We start from the raw sequence: 15,584 nt of genomic DNA on the forward strand, positions 1-15,584 counted from the left end.
GCGCACGCAGCGGCCGCCCGGGTGCCTCGAGGGCGCGAGGGTGCGGGCGCCTGCCCAGCCCCCCCCCCCCCGCAGGTGGGTCCGCGTCCTGCGCGCGTCTAACCCCCCGCGTCTTTGCAGGTCCCAGCCCTCCTGGCCTTCCCCTCTTTCCTCTCTCACCCGGCAGCCGGGGCTGCGCCGCCCGCCGTAAAGAGCCGGTGCCACGGCAGCCCCGCGGCGGCTGGGGAGCGTACAAGGGTCGGAGGTTGGGGGGCTCTGCGGTGCTGGCGTGCTTTGAAGGGTTCCTTTTAGTTGCCTGGAGGTAAGGATGGGGGAGCTTTGCCAGAGTCCACCCTCACCCCCTTCCCATCCCGCCAGGACTAGAGGGAGGAGGACTCGGTTTCGAGAGGCTTCGATCGAGTGTTGCGTTGCACTTGGGCAAAAGTTGCTTTGGAGCCGGTGCAGGGTGTGTGTGGTGCTGGCTTCGCGCGCCCGGTGGCTTCGTGCAAGCAGGGAGAATTCGGGTTGACACAAATACCCAGGTTATCTAGAGAGATCGTAAGTGGGCCGAGACTCCGTGCGCTGGGAGTGTCGCGAATACCCGCAGCCCATTCCGAGTGGATGCGCGGCGGCTCCCGCGTGCGGGTCCGGCAGCCGCCCTCCGGAGCGGGCCAGCCTGAAAAGCCATCGCGTTGTGCGCCGTGGCGTTTGCACAGTGAACCTTGTCTTTTCCTGTTTGGGGGGGCGGGGGGGAGATGGTCTAAGGAATTTCTAAGAGGCAGACACTCACAGACGCTTGTGTGTATGTATTTTTATGATCAATTTTGTCCAGGAAAAAAGTGAACCAGGTCAATAGATTATTTATGAGCCTTCTAACTCATCAGAGTAAGACGGGATCAAATATTTAATGTATTTTGCCTTCAGTTACATAGGAAAAATGTCTTAGGAAGGCAACATTGGGATTTGTGTTTAATGAAGCAGGAGGAGCTCAGAGGCCTTTCCAGTCTGGGTGAGTGGTGTGAGGAGACTCTGTCTCCTGTCTCCCACTTGCTGTTGTGAGTTCCTGCTGGCCAGAGGTCCAGCTTTTCCAACGGGGAGGACAGGCGGGGTCTCCTGCAGTTCGAGTACCTTTACTGGTTTTTGCTTTGGAAATTGTGGGATTTAACGTAAGGCCTTGTGAATACCAAGAACACACCCACCACTGACTGGAGAGTAGTTTTTCCCTTCCTTTCCATGAAACGTGAGAAGAGCCTGTGGCAATCCTTCTCAGTGAGTCAAAAGGCCCACAAGCAGCCAGGTGCTGGTGGCTCAGGCCTGTAATCCTAACTACTGAAGAGTTAAGAGTACAGTTTGGAGCCAGCCCCAAGGAAAATCTGAGACTCTTCCAACAGCAAGCTGGAAGTAGAGGTGTGGCTCAAATGGTAGAATGCCTGCCTCAGAAGGGAGGGGACCAAAAAAAGCAAAGAAACCACCAGGCCCTGAGTTTAAGCTCCAGACTCTCCCCCTCTCCCCCCTCCCTCCCTCTCTCTTCCTCTCTCTCCTTCTGCCTCCCTCTCTCTCCCTCTTCCTCCCTCTCTCTCCCTCTCTCTCTCTCTCTGCCCCCTCTTCCCCCTCTCTCCCTCTCTCTTCCCTTCTCTTTCCCTCCCCTCCCTCTCTCCCTCCCTTTCTCTTTCTCCCTCCCTCTCTTTCTCTCTCCCTCCCCCTTTCCCTGAGAGAAAGCACCCAGCCCAGATGTAAACCCTTTTCTTTCCATCCCGGGCACCTAGTTAAGAAAGAAAGGGCAGCCGAGCGCTGGTGGCTCATGCCTGTAATCCTAGCTACTCAGGAGGCTGAGATCTGAGGATCACGGTTCAAAGCCAACCCATGCAAGAAAGACTGTGAGACTCTTATCTCCAATAAGCCACTCAGAAAACCGGAAGTGGTACTGTGGTTCAAGTGGTAGAGTGCTAGCCTTGAGCTGAAGAGCTGAGAGACAGTGCCCAGGCCCAGAGTTCAGGCCCCAAGACAAAGAAAGAGAAAGGGAAGGAAGGAAGGGCAAGGGCTAGAATAATGTTGATGTTTTAGTGGCATCTGCAAGTCCTCAGAAATAATGCCACTTTGGGGGATTTTTTAAGAGTCATCCCAGCATTTTGACAAAACTTGGCACTTGGCGGGGCATGGGCAAGTTTCCCCGATGGACCCTGTGGCTGCTTGGAGGGAGGGAGGGAGGAGCATGGGTTGGGCTCTCTCTAAATCAGGCTTGGAAGCTCCTGTGGATGCCCTCTCCCAAGAGGAACATAGACTAATTCCACAAGTGAGGCCAATTCGCGGCCATCTCTTCTCGGTCTGGAGTTGTACAGTTAGAGAGCCACAGGGGACAGGCATTCCTGCAGAAGTTGAGCTTTCCCTTGGCCCCCTGAATCAACAGGATGTGGTAATGACTGGACTCCTTTCTTCAAGATGTCCCATGGCCAATTATTTTATTTTGAGAGGGTAACAGGGACCTTAACTACTCAAAGTAACCTACCAAGTCCTCTGGGTACCATCATCCTCAGTTGCAAAGAGGGGGAGGAGGGGCAGCCTACATAACATGTCCAAGCTCTCTCCAACTCACCTTGTGATGGTGGTGTTCCTGACCTCTCCGTTTTAAGAAAATCCAAGCTGATGGGGGCAGGGGGGAGGAGAGGAGGGGTAGTAGCTCACGCCTGTAATCCTAGCTACTCAGGAGGCTGAGATTTCGGGACTGCAGTTGAAAGCTAGCCCAAGCAGAAAAGTTCATGAAACTTTTACCCAAGCTGTAATGATGGTGCTGACATGCCTGAGGGCTTGGACTCTGCAGGGTCTTCTGCTGCACCCTCAGACACGTGTGAGTTAAACCCTGTGCTTCATCCACACCCAGCCAACAGCAACCCAGCTTGTCCCCAGTCTCTTGGTGCTCTGTAGGAGCTCAGATGCAGCTCAGTTCCCTTCTCAGCTCCTTATTCATTGCCATCAGTTGTATCCTAAGAAAGGAACATCTTTCTAAGAAAGTGAATGAAACTAAGCTTTGAAAGAGACCTGGAATCACTGCTTCTGTCAGAGCAGTGAGAATCATCACGAGGGTGGGCACAGGCCCACAAGGGCCAGCATGGCCCCTGTATTTCTAGGCAGACCTCCTTGTGACTTTGTGTTCCAAAATATCAGTCTGTGAGTATGTCCCTGCAGGAGACATTCTCTTCAGTTAGCCTTTTTCTTTTTTTCTTTTTTTTTTTTTTTTTTAGCTCTGGTGACTGGGAAGATGAATGAACATTTGTTGAATGTTACAAACACACTCTTACACTGAGCAAGTGTTTTTGCAGCCCTGTGTCTTAACAAGGTGACTGAATGACTAGAGACAAGGACAGTGGGGGGAGGGGGGCCCTTTCCACGGCCTTTGGATCCCTCGGCTCCCCTGGGACCTGTCAGGGTGGTGGCTCCCTTGCTTTCACCCAAGGGCACCAAAGGATTGTCTCAGTAGTATAAAAGCCATAGACTATTTGGCTTCATGACTGAATGGACCTCCATCAATCCCAGATGCTCCTGGACTGCACCCTGGTCAGCATGGAGGTGAGGCCCCAGGGCCCCAGGCACTGACAAAGGACACATGGGGTCCTGAGGTCCAGTTCTTCATGACATTATTTGTCTGAAGGCATTTCACAGCCTGCTCAGTAAAGAGCCAGCTGGATGTTCTGCTGGGTGGGCAGCCAGCAGGAGCCAAGTCAGGGAGCCTTTGTCCCTTAGGATTATTTTGTTTTATTTTATTTTTTGTGGTCATGATGGGCTTGAACTCAGGGCTAGGCGCTGTCCCTCAGGTCTTCAGCTCAAGGCTAGCGCTCTACCATTTGAGCCACAGCGCCACTTCTGGTTTTCTGGTGGTTTATTGGAGATAAGAGTCTCATAAAGGGGCTGGAAAGGTGGCTCAGTGGTAGAGCGCTAGCCTTGAGCTGAATTGCTGAGGGACAGCGCCCAGGCCAGAGCATGCCTTGCATGCATGAGGCCCTGAGTTCGATTCCTCAGCACCACATAAGCAAAAAGAAAAAAGCCAGAAGTGGCGCTGTGGCTCAAGTGCTAGAGTGCTAGCCTTGAGCTGAAGAGCTGAGGGACAGCGCCCAGGCCCACAATTTGGGCCCCACAACCGGACCCCCCCCCCAAAAAAAAAAAGTCTCATAGACTTTCCTACCTGGGCTGGTTTTGAACTGCAGTCTTCAGATCTCAGCCTCCTGAGTAGCTAGGATTACAGGCGTGAGCCACCAATGCCTGGCTCCCTTAGTTTTTTTTTTTTTTTTGTCGGTCGTGGGGCTTGAACTCTGGGCCTGGGCGCTGTCCCTCAGCTCTTCAGCTCAAGGCGAGCACTCTACCACTTGAGCTACAGCGCCACTTCCGGTTTTCTGGTGGTTTATTGGAGATAGGAGTCTCACGGTCTCTCCTGCCCGGGCTGGCTTTGAACCGAGATCCTCAGATCTCAGCCTCCTGAGTAGCTAGGATTACAGGCGTGAGCCACCAGCGCCCGGCCCTCCGTTAGGTTTTTGTGTGACCTTTTGGGGCATTTTCTGGAGAGAGAGGGAGAATTTTATATTTTCATGTGTCCATGCTAACTAAATATCTTTGGTTTTTGTTTCGTCAGTCTTAGGGCTTGCTTGGACTGCAGGCCTGGGCACTATTCCTGAGCTTTTTTGCTCAATGCTAGTACTCTACCACTTTGAACCACAGCTTCACCTCTGGTTTTCTGGTGGTTTATTGGAGATAAAGAGTCTCACAGGTTGCGGGGCGCTGGTGGCTCACTCCTGTAATCCTAGCTACTCAGGAGGCTGAGATCTGAGGATCTCGGTTCAAAGCCAGCCCTGGCAGGAAAGACCGCGAGACTCCTATCTCCAATAAACCACCAGAAAACCGGAAGTGGCGCTGTAGCTCAAGTGGTAGAGTGCTCGCCTTGAGCTGAAGAGCTGAGGGACAGCACCCAGGCCCAGAGTTCAAGCCCCACGACTGACAAAAAAAAAAAGTCTCACAGGCTTTCCTGCACAGACTGGCTTTGAATTATGATCCTTAGATCCTAGCCTTCTGATTAGGATTACATGAGCCACCAGTACCTACATAGATGTATTTTTTTAAATTTATTTATTTATTTATTTATTTTTGTCAGTCATGGGGCTTGAACTCTGGGCCTGGGCGCTGTCCCTCAGCTCTTCAGCTCAAGGCTAGCACTCTACTGCTTGAGCCACAGCACCACTTCCGGCTTTTTTCTTTTTGCTTATGTGGTGCTGAGGAATTGAACCCAGGGCCTCGAGCATGCAAGGCAAGTGCTCTACCACTGAGTCACCTTCCCAGCTCCTAAATGTATTTCTTTAAGGGAATTTTCCCCCTTTCAATGAAATGCCCTAGAATCAGGGACTGGGAGACTGGAAGGATCATGGAGGTCTGGAGCTGGAGCATGGTGGCTTGCTCTATCTAGTTTTCCCATGAGTCTCAGGTCACAGCAGGGTCTATAATTTGGTGTTCCTGCCCTTGAGAACTTTTCTCTCCCCTGGCTTGTGGTGGTCCTGACAGCTTTAAAACTGTCCCCTTGTTCAGAGGAAAGGAGATGGATTGGTGGGAGAGGAACAGGGAGACCACAAGTTAAGCTGTTCTGGGGAGTCACCAGGAATCAGACTGATCAGAGGTTTTCCAGTATTTGTCTAAATTACGTTTCTTCTCCATGTTGTGTGTGTGTGTGTGCGTGCGTGCGTGCATGTGCACACACACACACGCGTTGTACAGGGGATTGAAGTCAGGGTTTAGGCCCCTTTGCTTTTTTACTCAAAGCTGATGCTCTAACGCTTGGGCCACAGCTCCACTTCCAGTTTTTTTTGCTGGTTAATTGGCAATCAGAATCTCACAGACTTTTCCTGCCCTCGACTGGTTTTGAGCCATGATCCTTCGAGCTCCTCTTCCTGAGTAGTGAGGATTACAGGTGTAAGCCATCAATGCCAGGATTTTTTGATAAATGAATTATACACACATCGAAGGCTTGCAGATGGAACAAATAAAAGGTGACCGATCAGTTGTTACAGATGAGGTCATGAGTGTGATTATACAATGTATGTCAGTGTATGTGTTTTTTTTTTGGCAGAAGCGTGGACATTCCCCTTGTGCCTCCTAAGAATAGGGGTGTCCTCTATCACCACTGCCTATTAGTACTCTGGGGATGTGACCGCCATGATCCAATATGAACTCATGTCAAACTTGCTCTCTGGGGCCATGTCTTCTTCCACTGATGGAGTTACTGTTTTTGTGGTGGTGGGGATGGAACTCAATATCTCAGCTATACTAGGCAAGCTCTATTGGGGTTACTTTCTGAAACTGTCGAGTCTTAGGGGTCAGCCATGCCTCTTGTGCAAGAGGATGGCACTGACAACTTGGTGGGTGCCAGGTGAGGGCGAGCTGAGTTTTTGCCAATGTTCCCTTAACGGTATGGCTCACTAAGATGCATTTCAGAATTTCTTTTTCACTTTAATTTATTGGCAGCATTGGGATTTGAACTCAGGTCCTCGTGCTTGCTAGGCACTCCCCTCCAGCCCTTTCTGCTTTCATTATTTTTCAAAAAGGGTCTCACTTTTTATGTGGCTGGAGTATGAGCCTCCTATGGACACCTCCCTCATAGCTTGGACGGCAGGTACACACCGCCATGCCCAGCTTCTTGTTGAAATGGAATCTCAGGAAGTTTTTTCCCTAGCTGGCCTCAAACTCTGATCCTCCTGCTATCAACCTCCACTGGCTAAGCAACAACATTGCAATCATCATGCACTGAGTGGCTAAAGAGGTGGCCCCAGGTGGTCTCCATAGCCCTTCACTCTGAAGGGACCCTCTCTTCTAGTAAGTGGTTTTCTCTTTTTTTTCTCTACTTCCTGCCACACCTAGATTGTGACTAATGCCCCCAGACTCACTTCACATCCCTTCCTCCTGTGTCTCTGATCCTCCTTGTTCAGGGGCCACAGGCAAGCAATTCTCCCCCCCTGTCCTGGGTATTCTTTCTTTCTCTTTGCTTGTTTGCTTGCTTTTTTTTTCTTTCTTTCTTGTCAGTCCTAGGGCTTGAACTCAGGGCCTAGATAAGCACTCTACCACTTGAACCACAGTACTACTACTTCTGGTTTTCTGGAGATGAGTCTCCTAGACTTTCCTGCTTTGGCTGGCTTTGAACTGTAATCCTCAGGCTAGGATTACAGGCATGAGCCACCAATGCCTGGCCCTAGGAACAGGTTTTCTTTTCCATTCCTTTTCTTCCTTTGTTGGGTCCATCTGTGTATCTAATCATGACTGGTTCACAAAGAATTACTCTCATAATGTACTCATAGTTAAGAAAACACTGTTTCTTTTTTGTTTTAAGGTAGGGACTCATTTGCCCAAGCTGGCCTTGAACTCCTGATTCCTGAGTGCTGGGATTACAGGCATAACTCACCGCACTGGGTAAGCAGCTATGTTTCAGAATGCCCCCTTATGTTTTGTATTTACCTGTTTAAAGCATCACATTATCACAACAATAAAGGAGTGTTCACAAGACAACAGCCATGGCTGGGGTATGGGGCTCAGTGACAGTGTTCATCTAGCCTGTGCAAGGCCCTGAGTTCAATTCCTTAGTATCACAAACACAAAAAAAGCTGGAAGTGGTGCTGTGGCTCAAGTGGTAGAGTGCTAGCCTTGAGCAAATGAAGCTCAGGGACTGGCAAAAAAAAAAAAAAAAAAAGGTAAAAGATATGCTTTCATTTATTTACTTTCATGTATTTACTTGTGGGGGTAGTAAATATATTCCCACTCACACACAGCTGACATGCGTGGACATTGGGAACACAGACTATGGAAGGGCGAGCCTGTACTTGTCTCACAGTTTAAAGACAGCCTGGGCTAGTCTCCCTTCCCTTCCTGTCTTTCCTTCCCTTCCCTTCCTGTTACAGCAGTGCAGACCAGCAAAGACCCAGACCACTTTTTACAGAGAGAATAAATTAGTTTATTGCTGGTGACCTGAACCAGGCTAGTTCCAGAAAGAAGTTCGGATCTGAGCAAGGCAACTTTGGGTTTAATACAAACTGGTTAAATACACACACACACACACACACACACACACACTAATCAGGAAGGCAGAGGTCAGGTGGGGGTGACATCAACTCCAGGCCAGGTGTGCAATTTCAAAAATGCCTGTGGACTTCCTGCTACCAATTCATAACCCCCACCTAGTCTACCCCAACCCATGTTCCAGGAACAGCCCCACTGCCCTGCATCCGACTGGATGCTGGAAGGTTCCTTCACCCAGAGGGGTAATTTTGTCTCCCTCTCTCCCTCCCTCCCTCCCTTTCTTCCTTCCTCCCTTCCTCCCTTCCTCCCTTCCTTCTTTCCTTCCCTTCCTTCCTTCCTCCCTTCCTTCCTTCTCTCTCCTCTCCCTCTCCTTCCTTTCTCTCCTCTCCCTTTCTTTTCTCTTTCTCTCTTTTTTTCTAGGCATGTTCTGGGACTTGAACCCAGAACCTAAGCTTTTTTTATGCACAAGATTGATGCTCTAGCACTTAAGCCACAGCTCTACCTCTAGCTTTTTTGGTGGTTAATTAGAGATGAGTCTCATGGACTTTTCTGTTCCTACCTGGACTGGCTTCAAACCCCGATCCTCTTGAGTAGCTAGGATTACAGGCGTGAACCACCAGCACCTAACCTGGGTTTGTTTTTTAATCCTCAACCTGTCAGGTTTTTCCAGCCCATAATCTGTTGAAATCACCTAACCCTAACCCCTCCACCCCTCCCCATCTTCCTGATGGGGTGGTGCATCCTTAGGATGGCCCCTGGCCTCTCTGACATACCTGAGGGAGGAAGAAGCTCCTCACCTGGGCTAGAGTTGATTGACAGGAAAAGACTGATCCTAGGCTCAACCTGGGACAGGCAGTGAAGCATATATGCCAAGCTGCAAGAACCAATTCACAGTGGTGCCGGTGGCTCACTCTTGTAATCCTAACTACTCAAGAGGCTGAGATCTGAGGATCACTGTTCAAAGCCAGCCCAAGCAGGAAAGTTCATGACACCACCAGAAACCACCAGAAAACCAGAAGTGGCGCTGTGGCTCAAAGTGATTGAGTGCTAGCCTTGAGCAAAAGAGCTCAGAAGCAGATCCCAGGCCCTGAGTTCAAGCCCCATGACGGACAAAAAACAAAAACAAAACAACTGGTACACAGAGATGTATAAGCCATGGCCCCTGTATCCAGGATGACATGAAGCAGATATTCATAGGAGGATAACTAGGGACAGGTGAAAATCAGTGATGTGAGACATGTAATTCTATCTTGCATAGGAAGATTCCTCCAGGGCTGTGCTGGTAAGAGGAACTTAAGACAGGCCTCAGAGGATGTAAAGTGGGAATGTTCTAGCATGTTGTAGCACATTCTCCACTTGCCCTGGAGTGCTTGTTGAAAAGTGGAGGCCCAATTAGGTACCCAAGGTTCATACCTGTAATCCTAGCCACTTGGCAGGCTGATATTGAGAGTGTTGCAGTTGAAGGCCAGCCTGGGCAGAAAAGTTTGCATGCCCCTCTTCTCAAGGGAGAGCCGGACAAGGTGGCACATGCTGCTGCTGCTGCTTCTTCTGCTTCTTCTTCTTCTGCTACTTCCTTCTTCTTCCTTCTTCTTGTCAGTCATGGGGCTTGAACTTTGGGCCTGGATGCTGTCCCTGAGCTCTTCAGCTCAAGGTGAGTGCTCTATCACTTGAGCCACAGCACCACTTCAAGTTTTCTGGTGGTTTATTGGAGATAAGAGTCTTATGGACTTTCCTACCCGGGCTGGCTTTGAACCACAATCCTCAGATCTCAGCCTCCTGAGTAGCTAGGATTATAGGCGTGAGCCACCGGTGCCTAGCAGCACAAGCTTCTTTTTTGTTTTGTTTTGTTTTTGGGTCCGGTCGTGGGGCCTGAACTCTGGGCCTGGGCACTGTCCCTCAGCTCTTCAGCTCAAGGCTAGCACTCTACCACTTGAGCCACAGCACCACTTCCGGCTTTTTTCTTTGTGCTTATGTGGTGCTGAGGAATCGAACCCAGGGCCTCAGGCATGCAAGGCAAGCGCTCTACCACTGAGCCAACTTCCCAGCCCCAGCACAAGCTTCTTATCCCAGGCAGGAAGTGAAAACTTGTCTCAAAGATAACCAGCAAAAATAGGAATGGAGGCATGGTTCAGTAGTAAGAATGCCTAGGTAGCAGGCTGAGGCCATGAGTTCTAACTCTAGCACACCCCCTCTCCCCACCAAGAAAAAGCTGATGTCTGGGCTCCTCATGGATCTTGAATTTGAATCCCTGGGAGAATAAACCCAGGGGTCTATGGTTTCCTGGTAAACTCAATCCCCTGTTTGAAAGGCATAAAGCCAGTGAGGCCCCAGCTGAGTCACTTAAGTTGCAAGTCCTGTGGGCCTCAGTTTCCTGCCTGTAGGGTGATGTAGGAGGCAGGATTGGCAGCATGTGTGTTGGGATTGAAGCGACTCATGCTATTTTATTGGTGTTTTCCATGTGCTCAGGATTGGCAGCATGTGTGGTGGAATTGAAGCGACTCATGCTACTTGTGCTATTTTATTGGTGTTTTCCATGTGCTCAACATTTTGAGTTAAGCATTTGGCAGGCTCTTATTTAACTCCCACAAGAGGCTCTTTTTTTTTTTTTCTTTCTGCCAGTCCTGGGGCTTGAATTCAGGACCTGGTCACTGTCCCTGAGCTTCTTTTGCTCAAGGTTAACACTCTACCACTTGTGTCACAGCGCCACTTCCAGTTTTTTCTGTGTACGTGGTACTGAGGAATCAAACCCAGGACTTCATGCATGCTGGGAAGCACTCTACCACTGAGCCACATTCCCAGCCCCATGATTTGCTCTTCAACAGGTAGAAATGGAGGCTCAAGAGATGTTAAACAACCTTCCCCAAATAGCCCAGAACTCTTGTAGTATAGGCTTGGCTGTTCATTCTCCCTGGATGAGGACTACTCATGCCTGTTTATGCCAAATCCATTTCTTTTTATGAAGGTTTAAATAATCCATTGTACTTTTGCCAGCTTTGGGCGTGATCTGGACCCATCTGGGCTGCTACTCCTCCAGCTTGCACTCTGCACAAGAGAAGCTGGCTGGGAAAGTTGTGAACTGAGATTTTTTTTTTCTTTCTCTCAGTTACTGGCCCAAACTACCCAGCACTTTTAATCCTATACAATTTTCTTCTCCCTAAATCAGTTTCTCTCACCCAAGGAATCCTTTGCATAAGGGGATGGCTGTCAGAGTGGGGTTGATGCACACCATCCGTGTCTAAAACCGAAGTGAGACTCTATCCCTCTTGTTTGTATCCCAAGTCCCCCATGGCTCTGAGAGGCAAACGAAGGTCCCCATAGCGGGCAGCTCAGCTGATGCCAGCCAGCATGTTTCACAGTGGTGCCTAGGAGGGATGATCAAGTCAACTCTTGAACCTGTGACCTGTTCTGTGCCACCGAATCATTAAGGGATGGGTGGATGAGAATACGTGATGGGTTAGTGAGAACCCCACACACAACCAGGTCCTGTGTGGTAGTGCCCAAGCATGGCCTCCTTGCTTGAATATGCCTCAGGTTTTGGCCTTGAGCTGTGAACTCCACAGAGGCAGCAGGATGGATCCTGTCTTTAAGGCAGAGGACATGACATAGCTTTGTGCCTGGAGTTTGTGCCTCGGTGGGCTATCAGCTTCGATGAAGATGACGGCACCAAGATTATTGTACTGGAGTTCCAGCATTCTTATCATCCTTGGTTCGTGTTGGGGGAAATTTAGACTCTTGCTTCTGCACAGAGAATGCAAATTATAGGCTTGATGACCTGTAATTAATCTTAACTCGGTGCTCAAGCACTAATACATGCTGAGGTTTTGTTTTGTTTTGGAAAGTGGAAATGGGGTGACTTGAAAAGTGAAGTCACTTTGATCTTGACACCTGGTGTCAAAGTACCCATGGTTCAGTAGTGTTTTTACTTAGAAATGTGCTAATCGGCATCACACAGACAAGTAGAGTCAGGGGCATTTCCAAACAGCCATGTGGTTTTGTGACTAATTGTCGTAATTACTTCTTGCTTCAGATTCTGGTTCCCCTGGCTACAGAGACAGTTTTGTGGAAAGAGGAATGGAGATTTGACCAGAAGTTTAAATAGAAACATTTTTTTCTTCTTTTTCCTTTCCTTTTTCTTTCTTTCTTTTTCTTTTTTTTTTAACAGCATGAGGATGGATCACACATGAGACCATTTCCCTACCCTGAACTAGATCCTAGATCCCTGCCCCCAAACAATTCTGTTTTTTACTAGGGGAGTGGCAGTGGAAAGAATTAGACCAGAGATAGGAGTGAGATGACAACTCTACCTCCATGCAGCCCCTCAGGTGTGGGATATTGGGAGATTTCCAGCTGTCACCCCCCAGCAGAGCTGGGGTAGGTACATGACATGACACACTCCTATCACCTGCTCAGCCTGCAACAACACACAAGGTGCAAAGAAAGGCTTCCAGGTTCTTTTGTGTTTTTTTTTTCCCCTAGACAAACTCAAAGACTGCCTAGGGAAGGTGACAGTTGTAAAATTGACCTCGTTGTCATCTTTCTACCCAGCGGGATAAAAATAACTGCAAGAAGAAAGGTTTCAAGAGAGAATGCTCAGAAATCCACCTTAACAACGTGTACTTGTGCGTGCTTGGGCCAGCTTGCTCTCCAGCTTGCTGAGCTCCGTGGAAAATCCCAGGGAGAACCCTGTAGAATCAGGAAAGTGGGAAAGGAGTCAGGGTGTCAGGTAAGACCCTGAAGGCAGAAAGGAGCCCAGCCGCGCCCGCCCTGCAGATTCATAACTGGGAGGAGATTTCCTTTCACTGGGAGGGGCAGAAGAGTGAATTGGAGAAAGACAACCTGTTCAGTGGTTTTGAGAGGCTGTAACCAAGGACAAGGCACAGAAAGAGATCAAATCTTGGGGAGAAGCAACCTAATATGGGTTACCTGAGGGATACTAGTATAATTTAATTGAGTTAATGTTTTGTGCTGGTCCTGGGGCTTGAACTCAACACCTGAGCACTGTCCCTATGCTTTTTCACTCAAGGCTATCACTTCATCACTTGTGAAACAGCTCCACCTTTAGCTTTTCCCTAATTAATTGGTGATGTGAGTCTCATAGACTTCCTGCCTTAGGCTGGCTTTGAACTTTCAATTCTCAGACCTCAGCCTCCTGATTAGCTAGGATTACAAGCGTGAGCCACCCAGCACCCAGCAAAAATAAAATAAAAATTAAAATAAATAAATTTAAATCGGGGGGCTGGGAAGGTGGCTCAGTGGTAGAGCGCTTGCCTTGCATGCCTGAGGCCCTGGGTTCGATTCCTCAGCACCACATAAGCAAAAAGAAAAAAGCCGGAAGTGGTGCTGTGGCTCAAGTGGTAGAGCGCTAGCCTTGAGCTGAAGAGCTGAGGGACAGCACCCAAGCCCAGAGTTCAGGCCCCACGACTGGACCAAAAAAAAAAAAAATTTAAATCAGGCTGGGAAGGTGGCTCAGTGGTAGAGCGCTTGCCTTGCATGCTTGAGGTCCTGGGTTCGATTCCTGAGCACCACATATGCAGAAAAAGCAGCAAGTGGCGCTGTGGCTCAAGTGGTAGAGCACTAGCCTTGAGCTGAAGAGCTGAGGGACAGCACCCAGGCCCAGAGTTCAGGCCCCACAACTGGCAAAAATAAATAAATAACTACATAAAATAAATTTAAATAAAGGTGAAAAGTGCTGCGGGATATTTTAAGAAACCAGACTTTAGTAATGGCTCAGAACAAAAATAGAGAATAGTAGGAGCTACTATTCAGGAGCCACTCAGTTGCCAGGAAATGGAGATCAGGTAGGGGGAAGAGGGGGGGTCCTGAAACTCAGAGAACTGTGGGAAATACACATTGCTCTCCCACCCCCTAATCCACCAACTCATACTTGTTTTCTTCCTCTCTGCTGGACGCCCCAGGAGAGAAAATAAATGAAATCTAGAACAATGGTTCAGCTACTGAGGGGAGGGGAATGAGTCAGGCTGTGGCTGACTTTCCTCCTCTCCCTGGGGCTGGAGCTTAGGGGATGGTTCACTTTTTCCCTCCCAGTGTGAGAGGAACGTGGCAGTGGGGAACGTGAGAAACGTCTCACAGGACCTTCCGGGAGAGGGAGAAAGAGCCAATGAAGGGGCTAGGTCCTAGGCAGGCTGTCTGGGAAGGTCACTGTCCCTACAAACTGTGGTCTTCTGTTCTTCAGTGTTCAGTATTTCAGCCAGAGGGAGTACAGCATCTCACAGCACAACCACAGACTGCCACATTCAGGTTTAGCTTAGTTTCTGTATTTAAATGTACTGACCTGCTGGCTTCTCCCGTCTCTTTCTCTTGCTCGCTCATTCTCCCTCTCCCAACTCTTCTTGTTGGTGTCTCACGCTCTCTCCCTTTCTCATCCTTTGTCTTCCTCTCTTTCTATAAAAAAAATCCCTTGGCCTGATAAATTGTAACTTGCTGGGACAAGAATACGGGTGGTTTTAAAAGCCTACTACGCAGGGTTCAGCTCAGTGGGAGAGCACTTGGCTGCACGGGCAAGCTCTTGGTTCAGTCAACAGCACTGAAGGGAAGGGAGTGAAGGAAGAAGCTGAGGTACCAAGGAAGTAGGGAGTAGGGAGAAGCTAGAGGACTGCTCCCAGGTGAGAACTACATTTCTGAGTCACAAACTCATCTCCTCACTTGTGTTTGTATTCTTGAGTTTGCAGATGTTGGGGGCCACACAGCTGGGCAAGGTAGAACCCAGAACCTGTCACACACACACACACACGTACACAAATCAGGCTGTCAGGGAAGGTGTGTGTGTGTGTGTGTGTGTGTGTGTGTGTGTGTGTGTGTGTGTGTGTGTGTGTGACATAGAGCTGATTTATGTCTTGTGGTTGCAGATATTTTTTGGCATCAATCCTTTTAAAGTTTTTATTTCCACTTTACAGGAGAAAAGAACCTAATGAACACCAAACCCTCATTCCTGTCATCTCCTGGTGTTCCTGTCCAATCCTGGCCAATATTTACATTCATGGTCATTAGTGTGAAGCTTCCATTTTTGTATTCTGGTTTTACCACTCAGTCTTGCTTTTGTTTTTGTTTGTGAGGTGCTGGGGAAGGATCTAACCCAGGGTTTCACAGAAGCTCAGCAAATGCTGAGCCACATCCTCAATCCCTAAACTTGTGTTTGTTTTCACATTGCTGTATGTAAAGAGTTAAGTTCAAGTCCCTGAAAACCCCAAGTAGGCAGGGGACATGAGCCTGCCTGCTGTTGGGGCTGAAGAGCTGTCTGCGGTGAGGTCTTTGCCATTGTAAGTAGTGTTTACCGTGATCTTAACTAAGGAGAAGCAACTCTTTCACTGTTTTCAGAAGTTTGAAAACTTTAGGCCCAGAAGAACTGAGCTGGAAAGTCTTTGCTTGCAAGTTTATGACATCAGGTCATAGGTTTAAAGTCCGAAAGGGCTCAGATTTCTTCTCCACGTGTAGAAATCTCAGCGCTCCATCCAGAGAGCAGAGCAGGCTTCTCTGTACTGGAGTCTGGGACCATGAAATGAGAGCCCTGCAACTGGAGCCCAGCCTTCCCCGTGGGGACATGTAGG

General features: G+C 49.0%; 1 protein-coding gene across 3 annotated transcripts in view; it reads left to right on the plus strand.

Annotated features, from left to right (window-relative positions):
* The first annotated feature begins 20 nt into the window (after positions 1-20).
* Positions 21-15,584, plus strand: part of Slc6a4 (solute carrier family 6 member 4) — a 44,594-nt gene continuing 29,030 nt past the window's right edge. The window contains exon 1 of one of the 3 annotated variants that reach the window (XM_042692572.1): positions 21-75. The gene's annotated coding sequence lies outside the window, so the exon portion shown is untranslated. Of the gene's footprint in view, positions 76-7,388; positions 7,417-14,626; positions 14,643-15,584 lie in introns of those variants that run through there. The other 2 variants (XM_042692582.1, XM_042692591.1) reach the window with 2 other exon arrangements.

Source organism: Dipodomys spectabilis, unplaced genomic scaffold (assembly GCF_019054845.1).
Source record: "Dipodomys spectabilis isolate Male_0828 unplaced genomic scaffold, ASM1905484v1 ptg000004l, whole genome shotgun sequence".
NCBI lineage: Eukaryota > Metazoa > Chordata > Mammalia > Rodentia > Heteromyidae > Dipodomys > Dipodomys spectabilis.